This window comes from Lycium barbarum, chromosome 8 (assembly GCF_019175385.1).
Source record: "Lycium barbarum isolate Lr01 chromosome 8, ASM1917538v2, whole genome shotgun sequence".
NCBI lineage: Eukaryota > Viridiplantae > Streptophyta > Magnoliopsida > Solanales > Solanaceae > Lycium > Lycium barbarum.
Window position 1 is genome coordinate 15,341,611 of NC_083344.1, and position 13,283 is coordinate 15,354,893.

The window sequence follows — 13,283 nt, forward strand, 5'->3', positions numbered from 1 at the left end:
CGTAGGCCCTTCCCTGAGCCCTGTTAGTATGATTTTGACCTGCGGGGATAGGCGACGTGATCCCCGAGGTAATCGAGCGAGTTGTATGATGACTTATGAGAATTAGAAACTTTAAGTGATAAAGAGTTGATCGATAGTGTTACACCTTGGAAAATTCCCCGTTAGTGTACAGTGAATAAGCTAGCGAAGGGCATGACGTATACGATGAGTTGATAAATAGGAGATAACATTTGATGATCTTAATCGAGATTCGAAGACAATTGATTAAAAGGAAGAAGTTTGGTAAATAGAGTAAAGGATATGTTTTTCGTGTTGGGTAAGGATTACGAGCGACGATTTAATGATGGCATAATGATGTCTTGGAGACGAGTAATGACGTCCCTTAGATTGGTATTGAGGTGTTAAACAAGTGTTAAGAAAGTCCCATAAGGATCGGAGATCAAACGAGTCGACGAAAACAAGTTCCGGACAACTGGACATTATACGGCCAGACATACTAGCCGTATAAAATTCACGAACCGTATGTCCAGGCCGTAGATTCAGTCTAGAATAGCATAGCTCATTGGACCAAACATACGGTCCAACATACGGTCAGTGAAAAATATACGGACCGTATGGTTGTCCGTATAACTTGGTCGGGCCAGCTTTGTGATTTAATATAAGGGACCTTTCTCATTTTATTTTCATTTCATTCCCACTCTCCACAAGTCAAGAACCCTCTAGAATATTCTCCATCACTCATCCACAGGAAATTCAAAGGAAAACCAAGATCAACAATACCAAATCCATGAAAACAAATGTATGAAACCAAGAGAAAGTCATCCAAACCAAGAAATCCCAAGAGAGGTGAAATAGGGTTTTGGTGCTAGAAGAGTATTTCCATTCAAGGCTTGTTCCTCCATCATCTAAGGTAAGTTTCATGACCATATCATGTTGTTTAGGGTATTGGAAAGCTAAGACACTTGAATTGTGAAAAGACATAGAAGATGGGTCATAAATTAGTGAATAGTGTCATTGTTGAATAGTGGTTGGTATGAATAATGAATGTTGGTATGCTGTGATTGTGAATACGTTATAAATGACATCTAGACCATGGAATAGGTATTATATGTGAGAAAACGCGATAATGAGCTATAACCATAAATATGGAGAAATTGAAGAGAAATGGTGAATTGTGGTAAATGTATACAATGATGATTGTCGTTTGCAATATTGTGAATGTTGTTATGAGCGTTTGGGAGTTGATATAGAATGGGGGAAAAGTAGAATAAACAAAGGAAATTCTGCCCAATTTTCCCTAGAAATAGTAGCGCGTTCTTATAGTCGATTAACTAACGTTAGTGCGAATTCTCTCTTGAAGGTAGAAACGTGACATTGAAGGAGAACAAGCGAACACTAGACTAATTAAACGACAAGGTATGTGAGGCTAGTCCTTTCTTTCTAATGGCATGAATCCTATAGCATGACTTTCCTTCCTCTTCATGAGTTCCTATATTCCGGAAAGCTAAGGGCCTGTGTCTATGAATAGCTATATAAGATAAGAAACATGTTATGAGCTCTGTAATGATGATGATGAGTTAAAGTATAGAGATTCTAAAATGTATGATATGATGTCATTTATTGCTTACACTCACCTTATATGCTAATTCCTTTAAAGTGAGGCAGGATGTCAATGAATGTTCCATAATGAAATCGGGGGATCACGACCTTACGTCACCCTGATAAAGTATAGTTGTTCTTAAGCCTTATGCATGTACTATGATAGGCATGTTATGATGAGCATACCATGATGAGCATATTATAATGATGATATACACCACGCCTATATGGCCGGGCAGTCACCGCTAAGGCGGGCAGCGTATACACCATAGCCAGATGGCATGGGCAGACACCACTAGTGGGCGGCATGAGATGATACCCCGGACGCGGGAGGCCTGGACGCAGGCTAATGTTATGATTGTCACACCGATCCGATATGGACGGGTAGCTTACACATTACCACACCGTACCTATATGGACGTGCAGCTTATACATATATGCATACATGATATGATGATGAGTATGAGTAAGACAGCATGGCTTATTTCCCTCATACTTGACAGTCGGATATAGATGTTCCATATTGATATTTCCTTTATATTATTGTCTTATTTCATTGTTTATGCCTCTCATACTCAGTACAATGTTCGTACTGACGTTCGTTTCTTTGGACGCTGTGTTCATGCCCACAGGTAGACAGGGAGGTGAGCTTGATCCAGATTCGTAGTAGCTGTCAGCTGACTCGAGAAGCACTCTTTTGTTCCGGAGGTGCTTATGACGATTCTTTTGTGTATATTCCTGTATATGTATTTTGGGCATGATGGGGTCTTGTCCCGTCCTTATGTTTAGCATTCCAGTAGAGGCTCGTAGATACGCAGTGTGGGTTAGATAGTCTCACGAGATTGCTACCATATATATATATATATATATATATATATATTATTTTGATAGCCGAGAGGCCAATGTATATAAAAGTATTTTTGTTTCCATATGAAATGTGATTTTCCTACGATTTGAGTATAAAGGTGATAAAAGAGTGTTAAAAGAGCATGATAAGTAGTAGATGAGTGGTGCTCGGTGGTTAGCCCCGGGTACCCGTCGCGGCCCTTAGTTGGGTCGTGACAGATAGTTGACTTTTGGGTAAACAGACATTTTTCAGAAATGCGTCTATTTCGTGAGGTCCGGAGGGTCGAATATGACTTAGTGGGATGTCAATTCGATTCTTGAGGCACTCAGGAGCGTTTTGGGCTATTGGTTGGAATGTTTGTTTTGTCCGTTAGGGGTTGACCCAGTCAAATAGGCCTCTCATGGGATTTCGAGATCACGAGTGAGTCCGTAGATTGTTTTTATGTATGTTGCATGTCTGTTTTGTGTTTGGGATTTCTCGAGTGTATGCCGGGATTTGGAGTGAACTTGGTGAAAAATCAGAATTTCACTGGTTACTGGTGTCTCGCCCCAGCGAGACTGGGTGATCCCCAGCTAGGGGTGGGCGAGGTATGGTAAATACCGATTGCCATACCGAAATTGAAATTTTTTATACCGCGATTTTGGTATTATGGTATTTGGTATGCATTTTCAATAAGTTTGGTATTCAGTACGGTATTCGGTATTCATAAAGAAGATACCGAAATATTGAATACCATATCGAAGTATATAATTACACATACAATTCATATCTTAGAATTATAATACTAACAAATATATAAACTAGTATTATTAGAAAACTAATTGTTTAAACGTTGGAACTTTGACTACTCTATCTTGATTTAAATGTCTTTTGTGTGTAATTAATTTACGAAGGGGATTGCTTGTACTTTATTTTGAATATTTTTACATGTGTAAGGTGCTTAGTATATAATAATTGAAACGTTTCTTAAGTAGCGAAAGTCATAATTCTCCACGATATGAGTACATGTAAGTCGAAGTCGGACAAACTATGGAATCGATTTACCGTACTGTAAAATACCGAACCATACCAAATTAATTTGGTACGGTAATGGTATACTATTTTTAGAAATTGAAAACTGAAATTACCGTACCGAAGTTTCAAATACCGTACCACACCGTACCATGCCCACCCCTATCCCCAGCGAACCCGCCTCAGCGAGGCTTGGTCCGCAGGCGCGGAATTCTTGAGATTCTTTTGAAATCCACCCCAACGGATGGTATTCCACCGAGGAGTATGCGCGACAGTGGGACCACTTTCACTGGAGCGGAAGACGCTGCACCAGAATCATTAAATGCCTAAGCTAAACCCTTCATTTCCCATTCTCAAAATTAATTCTCTATAGTGATTCAAGGGCGATTCGAAGTGTTTCTGAGTGGATTCTTCTTGGGGTAAGTCTTTTCCACCTTGTTATCCATTATTACCTTTCTAAGCTTGAAATCAATGATGGAAATCTAGAAAGCTAGCTGGAGGAGATGAGTTTCAACCTTAAATATATTATTTGAATTTTAGGCTTTGAATGTGACATTAATTAATGGATTTGACTAATCTAAGCATGGAATTTCATTAATTAGTAACCAATAGGCTTGGATCTTTAATTTGAGTTGACAAATTTAATATGGGAAAGCTAGGGTTTATGCCTAATATGGGGGTTCTGCCTTGAATGATGAAATTGATAAATAATTGAGCTAAATTAGCAAGTGAAGAGTAGTATTGAACTTCTAGCACATTGGGTTAACAATTCCATCTTTGAAATACCCGTTTTTCCCTTGTAGGTTTGATTCGCCTCCTTCTATTAGTTGATTATGATTCGAACGAATGAATAGCAATATGGGTACCGTTGTTTCGCGTTTCTAAGCTAGATTTTGGTAATGGCTAGACTTTGAATATTCTGAGGCTCTTCGGAAGGGCAAGGCTCAGATTTAACTGTTCCGGCACCAGCTCGGCAGTGAGGTAGGTTACGGCTTACCTTTTAGTTAGACTCCAGTTAGCGAAACATATGTAGAGTTAGTTATTGTAACGATCCATTTGGTCGTTATAGTTCTTTCGGCATTTTCGCCCGTTCCCGAGCATTAAGTAGCTCACTTTTGACCAGAGGAGACCGCTGATATGCTTCCCGGGGTGCCTAGATCGAATTCGGGCAACTTTGGTGAAAATATAGGCTTAAAGTGAAAAATGGTTGACCGAAAGTTGACTTTTGGGCAAACAGACCTTTTTCAAAAGTTTGTCGATTCCGAGAGGTATGGATGGTTGTTTAGAACTTGTATGGGTATTTGGTTCGGTTCCTAATGCATTCGGATGCGTTTCGGGACTTAGGATGGGAAATTGAAATTAAGGCATCGGGGGTTGACTCGGTCAACGAGGCCTCCGTTGGAAATTTCGAGAGCACGAGCGCGTTCTCAGCGTAATTTTATGTGGGTCTGTGTGTTTGGTTTGTGAGCAGATGGCCTCGAGAATAACTACGAATTTCGATTGAAGACTTAGAATTTTTTTGGAATTCTGGTGTCTGGTGCCCGTAATGGCGGCACCAGAGCCGCCCTAGTGGCACCGCTGTGGCGGTGTGATGACCGCTAGGGCGGTCATGTGTGATATGGGCTATACCGCTGCGGCGGTATCCCATCCGCCGTCGTGGCGCCGCTGTAGCGGCACTCCAACCGTTGTGACAGGCAGTTAAAATTCATTAAATGTGTTTTAAATAAGTCTTAGACCCTCATTATTTCATATCTCGATATTGGAGCTTAGAGAAATTGTTCTTGGAGATAATTTGAAGAAATTCTTAGAGTTAAACTTTGCCTAATCCTTTACTCTTCCTTAATCACAATCATCTTAGATTTTCCCCTTCTCTTTTTCAATCCCTTAAAGATGGAATTTGAAGGAGGGTTTTGGGAGACTTTTCCTTAAGATCATATATGATAAATTAAACATGTTGATGTTAAAATTTGATGAATCTATGCTTAGTAACCTCATATCTTCCACTTTTAGCATTGAGTTTCGGATTTGGAGAATCAGGGTTCATACCCAATTTGGGGGTTTTTACTTGGATCAGAAATTAGACTAATCATTGGGCTAATTCAACAACTAATGGTTGGGTTATGATTACCTAGGACTCAATTTGATATTTTGCCTTCAAATTTCCTGTTTTGCCCTTGTGGGCCCATTTTCCAATTTCTAGGGTTAAAATGGACCGAATTGAAATAGTAACAAAGTTAGCATCATTTTTCATGATTTCTAATATAGAATTCAATTATGCTTAGACTACATTGGTTCTGAGCTTCAGAGGAAGGGCAAGGCAAAACAACGACTTGTTGGTGTTGCGGTGTGACAGTCCAGGTAGGTTATGACTTACCTTAGTGAGACTTCGTATAGTGAATTACATATTTAAATTATAATGTCGGAGACAACATGTGAACCTTCGGGTATGAAGTTGGGATGGATATTGCCTTAGGTTGGGCCCAGATGTGTGTTGGGACTAGCCACCCCGTTTTGTGTGCCTGATTGCTCAATTGTGTTGGCTTGATGCCATGTGTAGTTGGTAATTATCAATTTCTGTCTTATCGTCTTGATTTGGATAGAATTGACATACCCGTGGTTGGTATTTGTACTTGGATATATTGTTGGCGTACCCACTGTTCGTACTTGCTTATTGATATATGTTGGTATACCCACTATTGGTATTGTGATGTGATACTTGTTGGCGTACCCATTGGTACTTGACTTATTGATATATGTTGGCATACCCACTGTTGGTATTGTGATATGATACTTGTTGGCGTACCCCGTTGTGGTACTTGTGATATTGAACTTGATCGATTTACATATGCACTCTCATATTCATGCATGGCCGATACCCGGTGATGATCCGGTATCGTTGATTGAGCGACACTGATATTTGATAAACTCTTTTACTTGAGTGATTGTAAAAAGGCCGATGTCCAAAGATCCATTCCTGAATCGTTAATTGTATGAACTGATATTTGATGAACTATTTTACCTGAGCGATTTTGAGAAGGCCGATGTCCGAGGTTTAATTCCGGAATCGTTGATTGTGTGAAACTGATATTTGACAGACTCTTTTACTTGAGTAACTGTGAGATGACTGATGTCCGATGAACTATTCCGACATCGTTGTTGCATGGTCGAATTCGATGTTATTCTGGAATTGTTGTTAGTGCATGGACTCCACGGGTCCCCCAGGGTGGTACCGGTGAGACTCCCCCTGTGAGCAATTAGTCAGGGTCCTGTCTGTCTGTTGGGCAAAGATCCGGGACGGGTGGCACTTAGTCTTCGCGAGTGCATGTACGCCTCATTTGTATGGCATGGCATCACATTCGTACCATTATTGCACTGCATTGCATTATGACTCGATTGAGATGTTGTGATGATTGGATTGTGATGATTCTGTTATGATGACGGATTTTGATGATTCTATTGCGGTGATAGTATTGGATCGGGTACATTCAGACTTGAGAGATTTGGGTTTAGATGATTTACGTAGGCGATGATGGATATCTGGTTGTGACTATATTGTCTTATACTTGCTAGATTCCTTATTTATCTGCTTTATCTTTTGAATTGTGTTAACTATACTTAGTCAGCCGATGATGCCTACCAATACTGTTGATTGTACTGACCTGCACTTGCTGCATTCTTTTATGAATGTAGAGTACCTGGTCAGATCTACTTCTCTGGACCGTGGCTGATCGACTCTTCAGCTTCCACTCGAGTTTTCCAGGGTGAGCATGGCGTCCGCTGATCTTGTAGACTCTCCTATTACTTATGTCTTGCTTTCCATTCTGAGACATGATTTGAGACTACTTATGTGTTATTATTATTCAGACTTTTAGTATTTGGATTTGGATGCTCTTGTATGACCAGACCTGATACTGAGGTGGACTTCATTTACTTCCGCACTTATTGATATTATGTTATATTGTAAGACTTACATTCTTCTACTTTCTTCCGCTATTTTCTATTATCTGTGAATGTTGAGTTAAGGGTTCACCTACCGAGGTGGGAGAGGTAGGTGCCGCACGACTCAGTGAAATTAGGTTGTGACAAGTTGGTATCAGAGCCTTAGGTTACCCGGTCTTTAATACAAGAGCGTGTCTAGTAGAGTCTCGCGGATCGGCACGATGAGCTCCGTACTTATCCGCGGGAGGCTATAGGACATTGAGGAAATCTCACTTTTTTCTTTCCGTCATGCTACTTTATTCAAATTGGTATCTGGAAAGACCAAGTTAGTATCTGACTCTTATCTCTTCCCTCACAGATGCTGAGGATTCGCGACACGCCCACAAGGAGGATGTACATGAGGTTGACCCCACCGATTTTTACGGGCGCACCAGATGGCCTACGAGTTCATCGTGATCATGCATGAGCTACTCCATGTAGCAGGGATTACGAATACCCTCGGATTTAGGTATGTTACCCTTCGACTCAGCGGTGGTGCGAGGGCATGGTGGAGAGACTACGTTGCCAGCAGGCCAGCAGGTGCGCGTGCACTTACCTAGGAGTAGTTCTACGGGGTGTTTTTGGAGAGATACGTGTCCCGTTCGTGGAGAGACAAGTTTCAGAGGAAGTTTCTCAACCTCCATCATGAGGGCATGCCAGTCGCTACCTATGCACTGTCCTTTTCCTATCTGGCTAGTTACTCCTATCCCTTGATTCCGACGGAGGTCGGTAGGATACAATGGTTCATTAGTGGGATGGATGGTCCTCTCCAGCTACCCTGTATTCAGCTTGAGGCCGAGGGCACTTTGTTCCAAGTCATTATTGACTGTGCAGTGAGAGTTGAGGCCACGAGTACGAGAACAGCTAGGCCTCTGGATGGAGATCCCTGATGCAGCGACGGTTGGTATTAGTTCTATTCAGGGGCAGTCTATTACTGTGTTATTTGATCTTGGATCCTCTTATTCGTATGTATCTGCATTTCATGCCATTGGTTTGGATTTACCCTGTGATAGCATAGATATACCTGTTCATGTGTCTACTCCGGTCGGAGATTCTATGGTTGTTGATCGAGTCTACCGATCTTGTTTAGTTACTTTTATGGAGTACGACACTTGGTAGATTTGATGATTCTTGATATGGTGGACTTTGATATTGTATTGGGTATGTCCTGGCTTTCTCCTTACCATGCAATCTTGGACTATCACGCCAAGACAGTCAATTTAGCCATGCTGGGCATTCCTAGGCTTGAGTGGAGAGGTACTCCTAGTCCCGCTCCGAAGAAGATCATTTCCTTCCTTGGGGCGAAGAAGTTAGTAAGTAAGGGCTGTTTAGCGTATTTGGCCCGTGTTCATGATACGACAGTTGCATCTCCACCCCTTGAGTCTATCCTTATTGTGAGTGAGTTCGCAGAGGTATTTCCGTCAGATTTGCCGGGTATGCCACCCGATCGCAAAATTGATTTCTGTATCGACGTGGACTCAGACACTCACCCCATTTCTGTCCTAACATATCGGATGGCACCTGCCGAGTTGAGGGAGCTTAAGGAATAATTGCAGGATTTGTTGAGCAAGGGGTTCATTAGACTGAGCGTCTCCCCTTGGGGTGCTCCTTACCACCAGTTGAACAAGGTCACTATCTGGAACAATTGCCCTATACCTCGTATTGATGATCTATTTGACCAGCTTCAGGGCGCTTCAGTGTTTTCTAAGATTGATTTGCGTTCCAGCTATCACCAATTGAAGATTAGGGCGGAGGATATTCCGAAAATAGCATTTCAGACGAGATATGGCCACTATGAGTTTCTAGTGATATCTTTCGAGCTTACCAATACCCCAGCTGCATTTATGACCTTGATGAATGGCATATTTAGGCCATTTCTTGATTTTTTTGTGATTGTGTTTATTGATTACATCTTGGTGTATTCCAAGAGTAGAGAGGCGCATAAGAGACATCTTCGTACCGTTCTTGGGTTGTTGAAGAAACATAGGGTGTTTGCTAAATTTGCTAAGTGTGAGTTCTGGTTGGAGTCTGTGGCATTCTTGGGTCACGTGGTGTCCAAGGAGGGGATTATGGTTGACCCGCAGAAGATTGAGGCTGTGAGGGGTTGGGCGAGGCCCACTACTGTTACTGAGATTCGTAGTTTTGTGGGTTTGGCCAGTTACTACCGTCTCTTTGTGAAGGGTTTTGCTGCCATTGCTTCATCCTTGACCAGATTGACTCAGAAGGATGTTCCCTTCTAGTGGACGGATGATTGTGAGGAGAGCTTTTAAAAGCTTAAGCTTCTTTTGACTACAACCCCGATCCTAACCCTGCCTGTGGAATATAAGGACTTCGCTGTCTATTGTGATGCTTCCCGTATGGGTTTGGATGCGGTGTTGATGCAGGAGGGTAGAGTGATAGCTTATGCTTCCCATCAGTTAAAAGTTCACGAGAAGAATTACCCTACCCATGATTTGGAGTTGTTGGCCGTAGTCTTCGCCTTAAAGATTTAGAGACATTACTTGTACGGTGTCCATTGTGAGGTTTTTACTGATCACCGTAGCCTTCAGTATGTGTTTACCTAGAGAGATATTAATTCCAGGCAGTGCTGATAGATGGAGCTCCTGAAGGACTATGACATCGCTATTCTGTATCACCCTGGTAAAGCCAATGTTGTGGCAGATGCCTTGAGTCGCAAGGCAGTGAGTATGGGGAGTTTAGCTGGATTAATTGTTTTCGAGCGTCCGTTGGCCATGAAGGTTTAGACTCTGGCTAATAGTTTCGTCTGTCTCGATATCTAGGCCCCAGGAAGGATTTTGGCTTGTATAGAGGCGAGATCATCGTTATTGGATCGGATCAAGGCTCATCAGTTTGAGGATTCTCTGTTGAGCAAGATCTGAGAGAGGGTGTCAAGAGGGGAGGCCAAGGAGGCCGGGATTGATTCTGAGGGCATTATGAGGATTAGAGGACGCGTGTGCGTTCCTCGTGTTGTTGATTTGATTAAGTTGATCTTATCTGAGGCCCATAGCTCTCGCTATTCCATTCATTCGAGAGCGACTAAGATTTACCGTGACTTGAGGCAGCACTATTGGTGGCGCCGTATGAAGAGATATATAGTGATTTTGTGGCTAAGTGTGGAAATTGTCAGCAGGTAAAGTATGAGCACCAGCGACCCGGTGGGGTGTTTCAGAGGATGCCCATTCCCGAGTGGAAGTGGAAGAGAATTACCATGGATTTTGTCATGGGTCTTCCGAAGACCCTTGGCAAGTTTGACTCTATTTGGGTGATAGTGGATTAATTGACTAAGTCCGCTCACTTTGTTCCGGTTTAGGTTTCCTATACCGCGGAGAAGTTAGCCAAGATGTATATTCGGGATATTGTGAGATTACATGGGATCCCTATTTTTGTTGTATCTGATCGGGGTACTATCTTCACTTTCCGATTTTGGAGAGCATTTCATGACGAGTTGGGTACCCGATTGGACTTTAGTACAGCTTTACATTCCCAGACCAAGGGCTAGTCCGAGCGGACCATTCAGGTGCTCGAGGACATGTTGAGAGAGTGTGTTATTGACTTTGGTGGTCATTGGGATCTGCACGTGCCCTTTTGTAGAGTTTGCATACAACAACAGTTTTCATTCTAGTATTGGTATGACGTCTTTTGAGGCCTTACATGGTAGGAGGTGTAGATCTCCGATTAGTTGGTTCGATGGGTTCGAGGCTCGACCCGGGAGCACGGATTTATTGAGAAAGTCCCTTGATAGAGTGAGAGTTATTCAGGCCAGGCTTGTGGCAGCTCAAGGTCGGCAAAAGATGTATGTAGACTGGAAGGTCCGGGATTTGAAGTTTGCTATTGGTGACCAGGTTCTATTGAAGGTTTCACCCATGAAGGGTGTTATGAGGTTTGGTAAGAGGGGAAAGTTGAGCCCCAGGTACATTGGTCCGTTTGAGATTGTGGATTGTATCGACGATGTAGCTTATGAGTTAGCCTTGCCGCCAGGCTTGGCAGGAGTTCATCCGGTCTTTCATGTTTCGATGCTGAAGAAACGCCATGCTGACAGTACCTACATTGTCCGTTGGGATTCTATATTGCTTGATGAGAATTTGACTTATGAGGAGGAGCCTATCGCGATCTTGGATAGGCAGGTTCGGAAGTGGAGATCAAAGGAGATTGCTTCTGTGAAGGTGCAATAGAAGCACCGCCCTGAGGAAGAGGCTACTTGGGAGGCTGAGGCTGATATGCGTAGCCGATATCCCCAGTCGTTCACTGATTCAAGTATTTCCCTACTTTCTTTCTTTTCTTTGCTCGAGGACGAGCAACGGTTCAATTGGTATCTGATGTAACTATTACACCTCGAAAATTTTCCGTGAGCCTACAATGAATAGACCAATGAAGGGTATGAGTGTGCGATGTTTTACTAAGTTGGGAATGACTAATTATGAATTTTTGGAATTTAGAAAGTTGTAGAATTTCAATTCAGCCAGTGGTCGTAAAGCAGAATACGGCCCATAATGTGATGTACGGACCGTATACTGCCATCGTCCTCCAGCCTTTCAAAAATTTCAACTTTCTGTCCAATGTTAAAATGGTTAAATACGACTTGGTATATGGCCCGTAAACTGGTTTACGGACCGTAAACCTCAATCGTAAACTGCCATGATCCTCAACCAACCTTTCTGTTTTGATATGCTTAAATACGACCACACTATACGGTCCGTAAACTGGTATACGACCCGTAAAGTGTGGTTTACGACCACTGTTCACCCCGACGACTTAAAAATCAGATTTTGAGTTGTTAAAAAGGGACCATAAGCTCATATTATTTCATTTTCTCATCTACACCACTCAAGAAGTCTGTAGAACTCTCCAAACACTTCATCCATAGGAATTCAAGAGAATCAAGGAAATCAATGATCATCAATACCAAATCAAGGAAACAAAGCTTATGAAACTCAAGTAGAAGTTGTCTCCTTCAAGAAATACCAAAGGAGAGGAGATAGGGTTTTGGTGCTAAGGTAGAAACTCAACTCAAGGCTTGTTCCACCATCAACCAAGGTAAGTTTCATGACCATTCCATGTTGTTTAAAGTACTGGGAAGCTGCGACACTTGAAATATAGAAGAACATAGAAAATGGGTCTTGAATGAGTGAATAGTGTCACAATTGGAAGATGGTTGAATGGAATCATTAAAGTTGATATGCTATGATTATGAATATGTTGTAAATGATGTTTAGGTCATGAAATAAGTATTATATACAAGGAAATGGGATAACGAGCTACAACCATAAATGAGAAGGAAATTGGAGAGAAATGGTGGATTTTGCTTAAGACATATAAATGACGATTGTTGCTCGCAATATTATGAGTGTTGTTGTAAATGTTTGGGAGTTGAAATAAAACAGGGGAAAAGTAGTAGAAACAAAGGAAATGCCGCCTAATTTTCTCTATAGATAACGACGCGTTTTTAAAGTTGATTAACTAATGTTAATACGATTCTCTCGTGAAGGTAACGACGTGACCTCGAAGGAAGGCGAGTGATCGATAGTGTAGATAAGCGACAAGGTATGTGAGGCTAGTCCTTTCTTCCTAATGGCATGAATCCTATAGCATGAATTCCTTTCCTCGTCATGAATTCCTATATTCCGGAAAGCTAAAAGCCTACATCCATAAGTGCCCCTATAAGATAAAGAGATATGATATGATGATGCCATGTTGTTAATGATGTTACTTATTGCTCACACTCACCTTATGTATCATTTCCTTCAAGGTGAGGCAGAATGCTTATGTATGTTCATAATGGAATCGAGGGTTCACGACCTTACGTCACCTTGATAGAATGAAGTCGTGCTAGAGTCTTTATGCATGTATG